This window comes from Columba livia, chromosome 4 (assembly GCF_036013475.1).
Source record: "Columba livia isolate bColLiv1 breed racing homer chromosome 4, bColLiv1.pat.W.v2, whole genome shotgun sequence".
Taxonomy (NCBI): domain Eukaryota; kingdom Metazoa; phylum Chordata; class Aves; order Columbiformes; family Columbidae; genus Columba; species Columba livia.
Genome location: NC_088605.1, coordinates 13,491,124 through 13,508,684, shown reverse-complemented (window position 1 = coordinate 13,508,684; position 17,561 = coordinate 13,491,124). Strand labels below are relative to the sequence as shown.

Genomic DNA, 17,561 nt, shown 5'->3' with positions numbered 1-17,561 from the left:
TACTTTCAGTTTAGCACGTGCTTAACCTACTTCATAAAGTCCAAAGACTAATGTATACTTTACAGTATGGTTGACTAATCTATTAGCATCTTGTAGAAGCTAGAGTTCCTAACCATATTTGCAGATTTTGTCTATTTCTGCGATATTTAAAGTAAACAAATTCAGAACTAGTTAGCTCATGGAATATTAAGCACGGAGATGGTGTTCTCCTTCAACATGCTTTTTATTTTCCTGTGCTCAACAGGTGTTTTTTAGTAAGTCACTAACTTTCATTCAACCAGAGACTTGCTTGCCAGCAGTCAAGTGCAAGTTCATAACAGATCAACATAAATTTGAAAGCTTGATTGACTGTTCTTCATCAGACAAAAGAAGATATTGCTCCTGAATCCAGGGCCAGATGAAAGTTGCTCACACAACCAAGGATGGTGACATGAAGAAGTTGTACATGGAGAGAGACACTGGCTAACCGATTTTTGTTTTTCTTTTGCTGAAGTGTAATTAAAATACAGGTTCAGCTACTGTAAGAATGGCAGGCAGCAAGCAGAGTTTTAGCATGTGTTTCCTTCATCACAACTGCACAAACTGCCTGAATGTGCACACATAATCTTACATTGGAAAGGCTTGGGCTGCTCTTTCTGGCTATTAACTGCTTCACATTCATGACAGACAAGAAATTCTCATTCTGAGTAATGATCCAAGCCAGAGAGACACAACAGTGGGCCTTCAAGTGAGACTTAAGTAGCATATAAGTCATATGGTGACCTTCTATACAGTCACGAAATTCTGTCTCCATGAGACAGTAAATAAATGTTTGTTGTTCTCAGGCAGTTCCTTTTTCTTTTCATTTTCTTTTATATATGTCCTGCTAATATAATTCTTCTCTGAACCAACTCCTCCCAAAGGCAGTAGGATTACTTTTCTATTTTCAGGAAGCGGGGAAATTGAGTGCCTCAAAGCCATACACTATAAAAAACCCCACCAATGTCAGTGGAGGAACCGGCAGGGATGAACTAAATCCACTGTAAGAATCTCTATCAATGTAGTCTTGACACAAAATGCAGAAGCTCTTTTGCCCTTGGAGTCTCATAAAGCAGCCAGTGGCTTTAGGAATTCTTCCACTGAACAGCTCTGCCTTTGCATGGACAGCTGGATATTTTTGGTTTTTGTTGGTTGGTTAGTTCGCTGTTTTTTTAGCTTTTGTTCCTTATTCTGGTGATTTAACTAACAAAGAGCTTTTGTATCTTCTACACAGGCCCTCAGAAGTCCAGTGAAAATTTTTTCTTTTGTTAGTCTACAGCCATTTTCCAGCAAAAACACTAATTTAAAAGATAAGCAGCTAAGGCTGTGGAGGAGAGAAACTGGTTAAATTGGGTCCATTCTCTTGCTTTCCCAGTATTGGTAGAGTTCTGCTTAGTTCCAATCAACTTGCATAATTGAGCCCAACCCCAAAACTATCACACCATATGTCTAACTTCACACTTGTAACATTTACACATATTTCTCTTTGGTATTTTAAGGGTTTTGGCTAAGACTTCAAAAACTTGCTGTCCTTAGCCTCTCAGTTATATTTAAATGACCTATTTTTTTTTTAAAGTGCTGAGTAGGTCACACCATCACAGAGGTCTGACTAGTGCTTAGCTTTTCTTGGTGTGGTCTCACATGGCAGGAGTTAATCTTTGGAAAGTCTTAGACTGCACTTTTTGCATCACTCTTATCAACCACCACGAAAAAATCTTCCTATGCTCCTAGCATAACAGAAAGATGATAAGAGGTTTTTCTTGCCCCATCACTGTTGCATTCCCTTGTGCCTTTGAAAATGAATATTACATCTCTCTACTTAATATGACTGCACATCAGTTCTCATCACCTCTTTGCACCCTCCTGTTTTCTAAGCCTTTTATTTTAACTGACTTAAGAAAGGTTTTATTAGAGAGGACAGCACACTGACTAGCAATTAAAATATATCAATATCATTTCTGCAATGCTCCTTTGAATCCTAGTCCATCTCTCTAATCTTCTGCAGAAAAGGGTCAAGTAGTCTCTAAAAACAACACAAAGAAAAAGAAAAATATGCACAGACGTGTCAAAGTCCTGACTAAAACTTTTATACATTATTTTTGTGTTAAAAGTTTCAGTAATTTTTGTTGATAAAACTAGTATAAAATATCTTATATAAAACATCTGTGTAAAAACGTGTCTAGTAAAAGCTCCTTGTGGTGCAAACACTGTTTGTTTTTTTTCCATCGCACCACTATTTGCATTGGTAAATACCAGCGCTGCCACTCTGCATTTTAAGGGTGACTTTACAGGTAACTCTTCAGTCTAAACTAGTGTCTAAAGCACAAGAAAATTGGCTTCAGCTTTTTTTCCTCACCAGACTTCTTCGGAAATGTCAGGGAAATTGCTCAGCCTTTCTGCATCTTGTCTCCTTGTGAAAACAAGGATGTAAGACCTACCCCAATGTTTAAACACCTACTTAGCTCCTCGATTTATCTATACCTTTAGATAAATGTCTTTTGCTATTGAAGTTCATGACATTTCATCCTCTGCTTAAACATACACTTCAGCAGTTTTGCTGATATGGCACTGCAGTGCACAAAGTATTCCCATCTCTATGGTGATATTAAAATATTTTAAGCTAAATAAGAATGTATTTTAAACCAAGTCAATATTTTATTTCTTAAATCTGAGGCAATCATGTCTGTGCTGCCTTTGTTAAAGAATTAATGTGGTACTTGGCTTACTCAAATTGAAGCCATTAATCTCGCCTGTTTGTCACCTCTAGATTAAAGTGCAACCAGAGATAGTATAGCATGCTCCTGATCTTGAAGCAAAGCTCTGTCTCAGGAGGCTCCACTTACATGTAAAGGATAAAAAATGAATATTTTATGAAGAGCACCACAAGCAAGATGGAAATTGTTTGTGTATTTGAGCTTTGATCCTGCTTAACTGAAGTGAAATATATTTTTACTATTGACTTCAATAGGAGCTATTTTATTGTTACTAAAAGCATGCAAGTAAGTATTTAATATACCACTAACAGCAAATAACCTTTTAGTCCCAAGTTACCACAGCTTTTTCAAGATTTTATGATCACGAGAACAAAGACCGTATGTTTGCAACTGTCTGAAAAATACATGGTTACAAAATTTTTTTGTTCAGATTTTCAGCAAATACCTGCTTTTAAAGGCATTTCCTATCTATGAAAGTTATTCAGGAGAAAGAAAATATATTTTTATTTAGACTTTAATATTTTGGTACAGAACACTGTTTTCATAGAACCTGACCTACTGAGGTTTCGGAAGGTGCCTTTAGTGATTTACAAAAGCTTCTAAAACACAGTTAAAACGTTAACTTTCCAATAATATTTTTGGGTTTGTCAAACTTAGCAAGTAATGGAGGGCAACAGAAGCAGACAGAGCAGAAAAATGGTGTTAAGGACCAAATATCTAGACCATACAAGTTTGGGGGGCTTGATTTTGAAACAGTTTCAGTCTTGCTCAGTTGACAGAATGCCATCAGCAGCTGGAGAGCGTTTTCAGGCCAACACATCCAGTCTGAATGCAAGTTAGGGATTTACACCAACTTGACATCTATCTCTGTATCTTTGTAAATTTGGCACTACAGACATTACTCCTCATGTTACTCCTGAAAATCAGTGAGGTCCAATCTGGAAAGGAGAGACTCACTAGCATATGGTGCACTGCATAAATGGTGCTACATAAATTAATATACAACTTAAGGAGACACTTTCACAAAAGAAAGTTACATTTCCATTTGAAAAATATTCCATCTATTATAGTTAAAAGCAAAACTCATGTAGTTACAATTGATGTATATATATATATTTCTTAGCTAAATTTTAAATAACAGTTTCTATCTCTTGCTGAGCATGAAGCTCAAGAAAGATGACAGACTGTCCTGTGCAGCCTGAGAGAAGTATTACTTTAGTTCTTGCATTATTCTCTCATTGCTCACTCTGTATCTTTCCCCAGATGAACTCTCTTAACAACAGCGAAAGACTGAGGTAAACATGATGAAACACATGCCTTTGAGTGTCCAGATGGGGACATGGTACATAGCACATTAGTTCTTCACCTCTGGAGACCCCCTCAACAACCCTCATGTGAATGTGTTGGATCAATTTGTCCCCTCTACAATGTGACCCATTCATTTATTATAAAAGCTATGCAATAAAAAAGTATTGCAGATCAGCAGTCACAGAACCCTTGCTTTTGTCCAAGACAAGTAGTTTTCCTCCTCATCAGTTTTCTATTCACTTACTCACTACAGTCTGGTTTGGTATTTGCCAACACAATTGTCTGTTTTATTTGGCATAGGTCAGATGACATTTATATTGAGAAAAAAAAAAAAAGGTCTTAAGCTATCTTAAAATGTTTCCAAATATTAAACCTGCATCTGTTGAATAAGATATTCAGTATAATCAGAGATTTCAAAGATATTTTGCGAGGAGTTTTGATTAAAGCTTTACAAGCATTAATTAAAAATAAACGTAACAGATATGCAGAATCTATTGTATGACACAAACACCCAAGAACCACTTAAACCTCATTTAGGTAGGTGAAATTATTTTCCCTTGACTAGCATACAGAATAAACAAGGAAGACATTTCTGTTGTATTTGTCTGGATCAATGTCACCTCCTTTTATTTTGTCAGATTTGTCACCAAGATTAAGTTGCCTGCAAATGTGTGAAATTAATAGTTTTTCCATTTTGCTTTCAGAGGTAAAAATAAAATTTAAAAAAATCCAAAAGCAAACAAGATTGTTTTTCAAATGGGCAAATTTGTCTTGCATTTGCAATCCAGCAGGCTGCCTGATTTAATTTCTGTGGTGATGTACAACACAGCCTGTGCCCTCCCCTGGACACGTACTATGCAGGGACACTCAACATGGCAGGCATGTCCAGGAGTAATAAATCAGAGAATCTCCTCTCTGGAGACAGAACAGCAAGAAGGCAACATTAGAAAGTGTGTTCATGCCTGAACATTAGTCACTCTGATCTAGGTAAAAAAAGACCACTTTACACCCGAATACCTATTAATACATAAAGTTACAATATAATATATATCCTTTTAAGCTAAGGGACCTGAAACTGCTGAGGGGCTGACTTGGTGGTTTTTCAAAGGCACTACACAGCATTTCAAAAACTGAACCAATAAAAACTTTTAGACGACTACTGTTACTTACTGATGTCAGCCTGGCATGCAGGGGCACATAAGAGCAGGTATTTATTATTTCCATTTGCATTCTAGGGTGTGTATAATGCAGAACTGCTCAGGTCAGGAGGTTAGTCAGCACTATGTAATGTTCTCCCAGCAAAACCCAAAGTCAAACCCAGATGTCACATCTTACAGATCAGGCACTCTAGGTGAGGAAATCTGATTTCACTTTGTTCCTTCATGCGTTGCAGGAATCTGACTTTTAAAGACATTTGGTTTACCATGGAAGGACCTGAATAAAATCTCTTTGCCAGAGACACTCTCTATCTAGACAGTATTTCTCTCCACTCTTCACCAACACATATTGTTGGCCTCTTTCTTTGTTAAGTGAAATCATAACTTTCTTAAACAAGCTTCAGGAGATCCTCCAAACTTTGAACTCCCTGTATTTCTAACCCTCAAGTTTTTACATACAAATTTTATTAAATTCTCAGCGTAAACTTTACCATAGCTGAGTACTCTCTTATTGTGCCCATACTAACAGCTTTTCCACGTTACAGTGAATAAAACCAGGTCCTAATCAGGTGATATGAGGTTGCTCTTTATATCTCTGCTCTGGTAATCTCCTTATCAATCTGTATCAAATCCAAATATCTCAGTTTTAACCAGGGTAGGAGGTTTGATTTTTAAAACTGAAACAAAATACCCTCAGTTCTCACTTTCCTTACAATTAATCCTAGCTCTCCAACTCCATCTGTCATCACTTGGAACTTGCCTTTAACGAGACACTGAAACTCTGTTCCCCCAGATACATGATATCTAGTCAGGAATCACAAACAGATGCTTCAGTAGAAAAAGAAAAATAGCACAAAACCATTTTATGCTTTTCTGCTGAACTACCTTGATGCACTACTGACCCTTTACAGGTTCTTTGGCATAAAAGTTTCTCCTCATTGAAACATACACGTATTTAAAATAAAGACACCTTTTCAACAAGACAATAGCATGGGTTTGCACAGGGATGCTCTGAGGATAAGTATCGGCACTAACTTTCACATGAAGAATACAACTGCTACTTTACATGAGCTGGCAACAGGCTGTTGCTTTTCAGAGCAAGACTGTGCTTCAAATCAGGGGACGTTGCTCCTATGACTGCACTGGACACTTGTCTTCTCAGAAGTCAAGCCACAAACATCAGCAGTTTGAACACTGATATAAAATATACAGAGAGCATGAGTTTTCTAAGACAGTCTGGAAAGAGAAGAAATATTAATTGCAAAGTAATTTTGTTTCCTACAGTCTTTTTTAGTAATTCTACTCACTAGGGAATGTTTTCTGACACAATACTAGACCCAGTCAGTAAATGAGTACTAATCTTCTGACTTGAAAGGAGTTTTACCTGACTGCAGCAGCAGAGATTGCAGTACTTTGTGTACTACATAATATGTATATGTGGTACATGAAATGAGATACAGAGGAGAAATAGTATTGAGTTTTATTTTATTCTAGAACATTTAGGTTACACAGAGTGTCAGACCACTTGTGAGTAATGCAGGTCTTCTTAAATCTTTACTGTCTGAAGAAGCCTCTATTCTCTACTTGTCATTCTTTAGAAATATGTAAAACATATTTTTGGCAAAGTACTTCATGGCCTCACTGCTCTCGGTTTGGGCATCTGGACTCCTGTTGTAAAAAGCCCACAAATTATAATAAAATTCTTTAAAAATTAATTTAGTTTTTTTATGCTAAAAATTATGGCTTCAAGTCTATGATCTCAACCTTTTATGTAAATGAATGTAAATAATTGAAAAAAGTTCTCCCTTTCCTGTGGAAGAGAATACAATAATATCCTGGACTTTAAACAATTATCCTTGATGTATCTGTGACCCCCTTCTAAGAACCCACACAGAAGCAATTTGTACCTGTTAAAATTTCACAATAATTAGAAAAATATAATTGCCTGTTGTATTTTTAAAGGCATCACCTAAGTCAGTGGCATGGAGTGCTGGTAGAGTCCCCTGGAGCAGAGATTGGGTGAAGATAACTAATTTTTCATATGGCTGTATGGTTTTTAGCAGTTCCATATTCTTTTATCATGCTCCTATCACCTGCACATACACCTGACACATAGGTAGGAAGACAGAGAAAGGAAACAATACCTGCAGTAGGAAAAACGTATGCTACTGAATTTCTATGGACAGACGCAGGACATTGACATGAGAAACAAAGGGTCAAATGAGATAATGCATTTTTAGATCACAGACTGAATCAATATCAGACAATGAAGATGTGAGAAAAAGGACATACAGGCAAAGCAACACAGATGATGATTTCACAGAATTTGTTTTGAATAATATTCAGAATGAATTCTAAGTAGCTTAGGGAAACAAACCTCATGTCAGTGTACTTACAGTTATAACTTCAAATGATGCTGTTAAAGAGCTGCCATAACAGACCCAGAAGCTACCTCAGCATTCAAAGCCAACAATGAGCGTGGAGCAATGCTACCAAGAGCAAACTGACCTAGTCTCTCTGCTTATGATGACTAACTTAATGTCTGCTGGAGCTCACTGGGGGAAGAACCATAAATCCCAGGAGAAGCTGATGTGTATCTCAGAAGGCACCTTGCACATTGTGTGCTGGGAACCAAACTTGGTGTGCCATAAAGCCCCCAAGCAAACAACTGGCTAAGAGACACTGCTGAGCCCTCAGGAGAGTTTCAGAAAATCTGTCAGAAAAATATAGGTGTAAAACCGAGTCCTATTAGCTTGTTATACATTTTTCTTAAGAACACAGTATTTGGTGTCTATTCCTTTACATTGCTTCTAAAAGGTGGAAAAAAGCATGACAGCATTAGGGGTATTCAGGGAGCAGCACACACATTTCTATCAAATTATATAGTTCAGTGGTTCATCCACATTAAATATTGATAGAATAAATAATATCTTTCAACAAAGACTTGGGTTACCTTGGTACTTGCTCAACACATGGCATTTATATAATTCCTCATCTGTGTATAACTGTGGCACAGAACAAAAATAGGTAAAACGTTGATGTGAAAAGCACAAAGTATTAAAATGATTTAATATACGATAGATATTTGCCTTTGGTGGTCATGAACCTTTAGGTGCATATTAAAGGGTGATTTATGTTTCATAGCACTGACTTTATCATGATTTGAATAAACAGACTTAAATGGCAAGCAGACTTTCTGTAAGGCTTGGAGATGAACATCATAAAAGCCTCTCTGACCCTAGCACAGCTGTGGTATCCACATAGATAGCTAGAAATTGTCCTGAAAAAGATTTCTAATGTCTGATTCCAAACCCATCTTGCAATGCACACCCATCAATGACTGCAGAAGGGCAACCAGAAGCCATGTAAAAATTTTAAGCCCAGACTAAATATATTAGGTGAAATCCTATATTCACTACTCTCTTTTGCCCCCACATGCATATTTAGGTAACTGACTTTCTTAAGCATCTTTAAATAATTAAACACCTTTGGCATTCAGACAAATCTCATGCTATTTTCAAGCAAAGTACATTTCTAGGCTTTCATAAGAAGCTGCAAGCTTGGTCTGCCTGTGCCTCATGCTACAGAAAGCCGTAGGAATGTCTCTGACTTGACCCAGTGCTTCTTTCATAAATGAAGTGGCACATGCTCCTGCCAGCTCCCATCTGCTTGGGGCTGCGCAGATATATCTGAATCCTCTTTTAAGTCGGTGTCTATATCTTCAGTCCATTCAGTTCAGTTTGGGACGTTCAGATTCAATTTCACCTTTGCATGGCAAATTAATCCTCAGGAAGCAATGGATTTCAAGAGCTTGAAGAATCAGCTCTTAGTGTAATACTGAGCAAGGGCTTCAGCCATTAAACCATATACAATTTCTGCTTGCCAAAAATTCTCATGTGTACCATCGTATAAATGCTGAGTCAAAAAAACAGACACAAACATACAGTAACCATGAGCAATTATAATTCTTAAACAACTGTCTTATTATGATGCATGTGTGTATGGAGATCTTTCTTAAACAAGTTACAGAAATTACTGTAGTATGGAAACTGTTCCTATTAAAGACAATGGATCTACTGTTGTCTTTAATAAGGCAGGATTAAGCCCTTGATAAGAAGATGGAAACAACATCACTTTGGAAGTTCACAAGTAATTTCAGATAATACATGCATAAATCCAAGTGACAGGATGGCTAGGAGTAAGTGACACAACATTAATTTGGACTATGTTTAGAGAACTAGAAAGGGCAGCAAAGACATATATTTAAAATTAATTATGCATAGGGAGATGTGGAAGAATTGCAAGGGGAACATAATTTCAAGCTACAGATAACAGTGGCAGAATACCCTCTGTACCCTTAATATTGCATCAATACCAAAGTAGTATAAAGAACAAAATGTAGTAAATTTACGTATTGACAAAAGAACACATTTTCAACAGTTAATTGAAAAGGGATTTCAGTTTTCATGAGAAAAAAGGGGCAAGTGATCCTGAATCAGTCAGCACATATGTACTTCTTGAAATGAGCATATGAGTGAAATGAGGAAGGAGCCTAATGACACTGACCAGAGGAAGCATTGAACTTACTGTGAATGTGAGGAAACTTTCTGATTTGTGATAGAGGGAGATAGAGCAGCAGGTAGGAAATAAGTCCTCAGGCTCTCCTAATGAACTGAATAGCATGTGTTCTCCATTAATAGTACTACAAACACTTAGACAATCAAAACATTGAAGTATGAACTCTAATTTTTGTAGAAAAGTATCTCTTTTAAGCCTACATAAGTTTTCAATAGCTATATAAATGTAAATTGCATCTATTGATGAGTATAGGATTCTAGAATCTCACAGGTAATCAGTCTGGTACCTTTCACAATAATTAAATTCATTTCATACAAATAAATCAATTTCCCATTAAAACTACACGTCAGCTTTTAGTACATTGATTTGTATTGGGTAAAACTTAATTTATCAACTCTTCCTTCCTGACATAAGAAGATCTAGTGCTTATTGCACTGCCCTTGGATTTAGATGAGACTTTGATACCCTGGTTTGCTACAGATCACACACGACCTTGGGCTTAATCTCTCTGTACCTCAGTAAATGGTAAAGCTACTGTATTTTAAAGGCATGGTAAAGGGGCAACTAGATTTAAGAGTGTGGGGATTTTGAATGCGATCAAAGCAAGCATTACATAGTTCATAAGAGACAGGTAAGTAGTTGATACAAATGATCCAGCAACAGTGTTACAACCCAAGTCCTGTCTATGTCCAAGTGCTGGACCAGAGCCAATGAAGAGGGAGAAATCTAGCCTTCTAGTGTGAATAGGAAATATAATTAAACTTGATATTTCAGCTAAAAATATGTCAATTATAAGATGACATATAATTCTACATATTTTGCTGGTGCTTTTAAAATTTTTTTTTATTTTTTATTGTAAGGCACCAGAATAGGTTACATGTCAGTGATCATTCTGCAAAAAAATGGCAGATCTGTGTATGTAATCAGAAATGGTTATGTTGATTTTATTGAATGTTTCAAGATCAATGAGCTTTATTTGAAAATGAACGCTTCGAAAAATTAGCATACAGGAGTTTATCTAAACAAAACTCTACAAAAAAAGCAGCATCATAAATAAAGCTTATTTAATGTCTTTTGAGATAAAACATTAAATGTTCATTTGTATTTAACCTACCTTGTATTCTGCAATGAAAGTCATTTGCAAAATCCTAAGTCATCATCTGAATTCTGACTCTCTGAACCGACCGTCAGGCTGCTTCTCCCCACTGTTTAATAATGTAGACCAAACCAACAGGCAAAGTCATCCCTGGAGAGAAAACAGAAAAAAGCATACAGCAAGAATACCATTTTCATTATCTTTTCAAATCACTGACATAGTGTAAGTGCAGACGCTGGAGCTTTTATCTTTTTTTTTCGTGAGGAAAGTCAATTTAACAGTGTCCCTAGTTCAGCACAACATTTAATCTGAATCTGTACTTTAATATTGTCAAGTGTTAGCCCCCTGGCCAATAGAGCTTTCAAGTTACAATGCAATTTCAGCACATGCTTTAAATGCTTTGGATCAACAAGGACATGGCTTTCTAGCATCAACACTTCCCTAACAATACCATGAATTTCCCTATTAATTCCATATTTTGGAGAACTGCAAAACAATAACACTTACTCTTCTCAGCCACTATCTTCTGCATTAGCTAGGCAGTCTAATAAAATTGTCACAAAAATGTTGGATCACATGTGGTAGTAAAATTACTGTGATGAAAGGGGACTATTATTTAACAAACAAAATAATGAACGAAAATAAGCAGGTGCAATACTATAGCATGGGAAAAAAAGGCAATATTTGAAAAAAAATAGCTGTTAAATTCTCAGTTTCTCTGAGAAAAAAACAACACTTCAAGCAGAAAAGTTTCACTGTATTTCTTAATATTCAACAGCAGAAAAAGTATTTGGGCATTTTGGAGTAGAAATGTGTCTTAAAGACATAAAGACTTAGGTTTTAAAAGTTCTTTCAGAACAGGTAGCAATTGAAAAGGGAAGAGGAAGCACGAAGATGTTAATTTTGCATACACAGCTTTAAAGGGCTGACAAGAACAGACCATCATTTTGGTTTTCCTATTCACTTTGCCCTGGTCTGTACTAACCTGAGACAATAATTTGTGAAGTGAGGGTTTCCAGAATACAAATTACTCTGGAATTGTACAGAGGAGAAAGAGACAAGATAGATGTCAAATATTTCATATTGAAGAACTACAATAGAACAGAAATGGTATCCCCTTATTTCCTAAGTCAGTCCACCGTCCTGCAATCAATCATTGCCTGCTCTTACTTAAAATGAAAGTAAAAATAGTAAGTGGTAATTTACACTAAGGTCTGCAATTTCAGAGAAAAAAAGCTGTTAGGACCTTTTGAACATATTTACACTATAAAGGTCCTGAAATGGCTTTGCAAATTTGAGTCCAAAGGCTAACAGTAAGTACAGCTTCCATTTGCTAGATAGATTCTTGTGTAAACTTCACACTCTGCGGTGAAGGCCAATTCCTGAGTAAAAGTATATCTAAGTGGAGAGTGAGGCAAGGAATTAACAGAGCCAGGGTGTGCTAATGAAAATGTTATTAAGGGGTTAATAGTATAGTGATTCTTAGCATGTTATTAAGTGATGGAGCTCCTTTCTATGGTGCACTGCAAATACAAAAAAATTATGCAAGTTTGAGAGAGACTTGACAACCCAATAGGAGAAAAGTCCATCAGGGTTTACTGAATCAATAGAAACCAGCTCTGCTTCAGGAAGTCCTTGTGCAGCAAATGATGAAAGCCCCGGAGAGTATCAGTCTGCTCTCTTCCCCAAAGTATCTGCTTTCAGCTGCTGGCTCATTTTTAATGGATCTTCCTTTTCTATCCACAAGCATATTTCTATCCTTCTATCCACAAGCAAGTTTCCATTCTCTAAACATGAGAAACAACATAACAATTTGGCTATTTGCGCCACTAGCTGTGTTCTAGTATATGTCTGCAGAATACATAAGAATGTAACCTTGCAAGTAAGAATAAAGCAAATTTTTAGGAAATTATGCCTAACATAACTGCATCAACAATTTGAATGCTGTATCTTCATTGCTCAAAGGGTGTCTCCAGCACAGTGTCAGCACGCATGGGGTACCACACAGCACAGCTGGCACAACCCCTGCATTGCCATGACTCTGCAGCAGCAAAGCCCCTTTTGCCAGCAATAGCCACTGTTGTCTCATGATAAAAAGGTCACAAGAAGGCTTCAGGGCACAAAATAAATTCTTAATGATGCTGCCCACTTTAATAACTCATTCAGGGTGTAGATATTAGCCAGATCCAACTGTCACACACCACCAGGACTGACAAAGCCATGATCTGTCTGGATAAAATCTTAAAGAACACAAAGAGAGCACTAAGGGCTTTGGCAAAGGAAGGAAAAATCAGCTATCTGTTTAACTTGTGCTCACTAACCAGCTACTACTTCTGTCTCACTTAAAGATACTTTCAGAGGAAGAGAAAAAGAAAATCCCCAACTGCAACTGAAGTGATCCAGCAGTAACAAGCATCATCTCTCTGCATGGAAAACAAGATATTGTACTTGTCACAGCTAATCTTATTAAAAGTCTGTCAGCTGAAAACATGTGTTGTCATGGGGTTTCCTCAACAGCCAGGTGAGTATACAAAATGAATGGGAATTCCTGCCTAGACAACACCTGTTTCTTCATTTTGACCCATGCCCCTTCCCATCCCCAAGAATTCCTTCAGCACTTGGGCTCCACGCTGCCAGGCACATGTGTTTTCCCAGTCCTCAGTACACAGCACATTTTGCTGTCTCATTTTATTTACCACATCTGAGTCAACCCACCTGAAAACTTCTAATCCTGACTGTGTGTTGTGGAGGCACAAAAGACTCCAATACGGTGAGACTGAATTCAACATGAAAAATGTGTGCATTAGCTGTCTCAGCCATGAGTTCTTGAAACTCTGGGCAACAGAAGGAAACTCCACAAATCCTCCTTTTCTTCTTATTTTAAAGAATAACCTAATGCGTCATACAACATTTGCTTACTAAAATTCACCCACAAGAAATTTAATTAAGAATTTTTTTTTCCTTCATAATCGCTTCTTGAGCAATACACACATAAGGCAATCCAGAATATTTCTGGTGTTACTGTGCTTTGCTCCTCCAACAAACTGAAAATATTCCATGGAAACACCAACACGGAGAAAGATAAGTAATTACATCCCTCCTTACCTCCTTTAAAGTGAGTAAGAAAGAAACACTTCTAGCCAACTCAGCCTGCTAGGATTAAATCCTTCATAATTTCAGTGTGGCTTGTGGACTCCATGAATAATGAAACCCCATGTGACCAGAAACCCAAACAGTCTCTTTTCCATCACTTTCTGTCACTGCGAGAGATTAGAAGCACTCCTGAACGTGATGGACAGCTAAGCTAGCCTGGAATTAAAGCTGAATCCTTTATTTCCAGCCACAAGAAATCACAAAACTTCTCAGTAGAAAGATCTGGTTTAACTGTATCAGAAAACCCTTGTGTTTGGGAGCTGGCAGGTGAGGTCTGGTGGGATCCCCTCCCCATGTGAGAGGGCATCAGATGCAGGTTTTGAAAGAGCCAAGTGCCTTCTTCTCAGCTGCCCGTGACATGGCTCTGTTCACTGGTGCAGATTGTTAAATGTCAGAACAAGAAAAAATGTATTTTCTGGAAGTTTAAAATTTCTCTTGTCTTTTGGACTGCACATCCCAAACATGAGCATTATGTTCTGGGTTCACTTTAAACCCACCATGTAAGCAGTCAGATCTTGCATCCTTTTGGGTTACTTGTGTCCAGCCTGAACATTACCAACAAGTAGCAAGGAGAATGGAAAAAAGTTAGGCACTGAAATCCAAAATTCATGATTGACTGATGAAATATATAATTGCCAATAAACTGAAATTCCACATGAACCAAACCCTAACTGAATCTCTATAAGCCTCCACTGAAAACGGAGTGTAATTATCCTTCACAGACTTCTTTAGATCACAGGAGTATTTGCAAGCTAGAGGTCTCAATTTACATCTGTTTGACAAATATTAAAATTAAGAACAAATTCAGATTCAAAATGCTAAGGAGCAATTGGTGCTAGGATCAAAGCTCTGGTGCTGAATTAGCACATTTGGAAGCCATTCATATTCTCATGGATCTGATGTAGGGGTGGCAACTTTTGCTGATAGAGCAAATGACTATTAGTGACAGCAACAAAATGTTGGTTTAATTCTAAACTGATTTGTGGGTGAACTTCCAGCTGAGCTGCCCACATATATCTACAACAGCAGCATCCACAGGGGATGCTCGGTAGGCAAAGCTCAGACTCACTGCTGAAAGAGCCCAGCAAGTCATACCAACCCAAGAGAGATAATAAGCAGTATCTAGGGACCATGAGCAAAGAGAGGATGAAGATGTGACCCTAAAACACCAGGAACTGAGTTACACCCTTTTCTTATATTTTTGACCCTTTTCTAGGTTCTGTTGAGTCACACAACAGTCGATTTCTGCAGGAATATATCACGTGGGTTTGCCAAATGAAAAAAATTTCCAAGCTTGGATTTCATATGGAAAATAAGGTTGTCCTCTTAAACTACAGCCAGTACGGCAGCAATTCCTACTACTACTACTCGCTCCTGCTCTTATGCACAGGAATATTAGGAACATATTTCAGTACTTTTTCGAAGATTTTAGACACTAGCACTTCCCAAAAACTAATGATGCAGAGAACAGAATCGCTTTTCAACAAAAGTATCCCAAGGTCCAAGTACCAGTGCCTACGTGGTTATTGCACTCAAGTTCTGCAAGACATTTTGGATGTCAGGAATTCATGCTAGAATGACTACGCTCGGCATGGGGATCATGGTACAGAACTCAATGCCCACCCAGCGTGTCAGAGTGGAGCAGCTCTGATTTGTGACTTCTGATAGGCAGTTCTTTCTGAAAGCTAATCAAAGGGCCCAGACTGTCTCAGCCAAAAACATAAAAAACATAAATAGGAAACTTTGCTAAAAATGCACAAGATCCAGTAGTCCCAGGGCAGTGGCAAAACTGCAGTATTAACCAGCATCACCTCATTTTATGAAGAAAATTTTTGATTAGTCAAGACATTACAATTATAATGATTCTCTTAATGTTTAGAATATTTTACTGTTCTAAAGGAGGGGAAATCTTGAGATAGATCTTGCTTAAATTATGACTGAGATCACGTGACTTGGGTCCCACGATAGCAGGGAGCTACACTTGCAGACCTGCATTCCTCTAACATAATTTGTCCCATTATCCTCTCCCTTTCCTCTCCCTCAAGTAAAGTTTCTTTTGTTTTAGTAAATTAACCCACACGTGTCTGTACAGAGTAATGGGGATCTCTCCCCTCCTTTATTGATTTCTGGAGAGAGGTGAAAGAAAAAAAGAGGATATTCAATGCCCATCTCAACCCACCTAGGGATTAAGATTGCTTAGAATGTCTGAATCAAATGAAAGATGAACAACATGTTTGTTAGATGTAATAATGTATTCCCATATGGAAGGAATAGCTAAACTGTCTTATCCAGTGAAAAAAAGCTGAACAGATTGCCTAGAAATAGACAGCTTCAGTTCCCTTTACTGAGGGAAGAAAATGCCATCCAGATGGAAATTATCAAATGGATCAAATAGCTGCATTTTATTCCCAGATGATCTTTGTTCTACTTATCACTCATTATACCAGGAAAACTCTTTTTCCTATAGACCAAGTGCAGTCAAGAGAATATTATTTCTCATACATTCACTCAAAATATTCTCTACTGAAGGTTTCTCTGATGAGATGTTGATCTTGTCACACAAAATGGGGGAGAAGAAAAGTGCCCTTCCTAATAGGAACATTCATTTAAGATCTGTTAATTCCCACTAAGTCCGACACGTGACTAAGGCTTACACTGTCCTTGTAGCATGGCAGTCAGCTCTGCAGCTGCTTCCTGATACCCAGGGTGACAAAAAGACTTTTTAACTGTCCTGTTGCTTGCCAAGTTTTAGAAAGGTGAATGTTACCAAGTCCCAGTGAAAACACCTTGAAGTTCTTCAGCTACTTTTATTTATACTATCCCATGGGTAAATATTTCAACTGGGGATTTGTGCTGAATAAAAATAAAATTCAAAATTCACAATCAACCTTCATCTTTGGCCCTATATGGCTATACTTGGTGTGTGTAAACAAATTCAATAATTCAGGGGGGCATTCTCAAAGACATAAGAGGAGTTACTTATGAACTAAAATGGAAAGGCAATGAAACCTGGATAAAAAACATACACATTTAAACATATCCTCCTCTAAATTTGTGATTATGAATATGTATGTTTGTGTTGTACCCTACTGAGTTATATAAGATCTGGATATATATTTTGTTATAATATGATTTTTTTTTATCCTGAAAAACAGTAGCAGCACAGGTATAGTTTTTTATAAGGATATAAAACTATTAACAGCTGTGGCTGAGTGACAGGATTAGATCAAGAGTATTTAATTTAGCTGGGCCATGTAACACTACCTTTTATTTCACATTAATCATTGAACATAAGTTCAACTTGTGTCACAGGTCTATCGAGTGGGCCCATAAATTAGGCAATAAATTAGTTTTGTTTTTTTTTTTTTTTTTAATACTGTGGTCATCAACAGATAACACCAAATTTGGCTGCAGTTATCCAAAAATACCAAGGATCCCTTGGCTTCACATGCAGAATACAGAAGTGCAGCTCCCAGGGCCTGAGCTCTGTTTTCTGCTGTCTGAGTGTTGATGGATGGGTGTCAGCTTTGCGATGGC

General features: G+C 37.3%; 1 protein-coding gene across 4 annotated transcripts in view; it reads right to left on the bottom strand.

The window, feature by feature from the left end:
- The window catches only part of C4H4orf50 (chromosome 4 C4orf50 homolog), an 81,360-nt gene that overhangs the window by 22,026 nt on the left and 41,773 nt on the right, over window positions 1-17,561 (bottom strand). For 3 of the 4 annotated variants that reach the window (XR_010472115.1, XR_002412016.2, XR_002412018.2), the window contains one exon: window positions 10,890-11,021. The gene's annotated coding sequence lies outside the window, so the exon portion shown is untranslated. Of the gene's footprint in view, window positions 1-9,784; window positions 9,870-10,889; window positions 11,022-17,561 lie in introns of all 4 variants that reach the window. The other variant, XR_010472116.1, reaches the window with a different exon arrangement.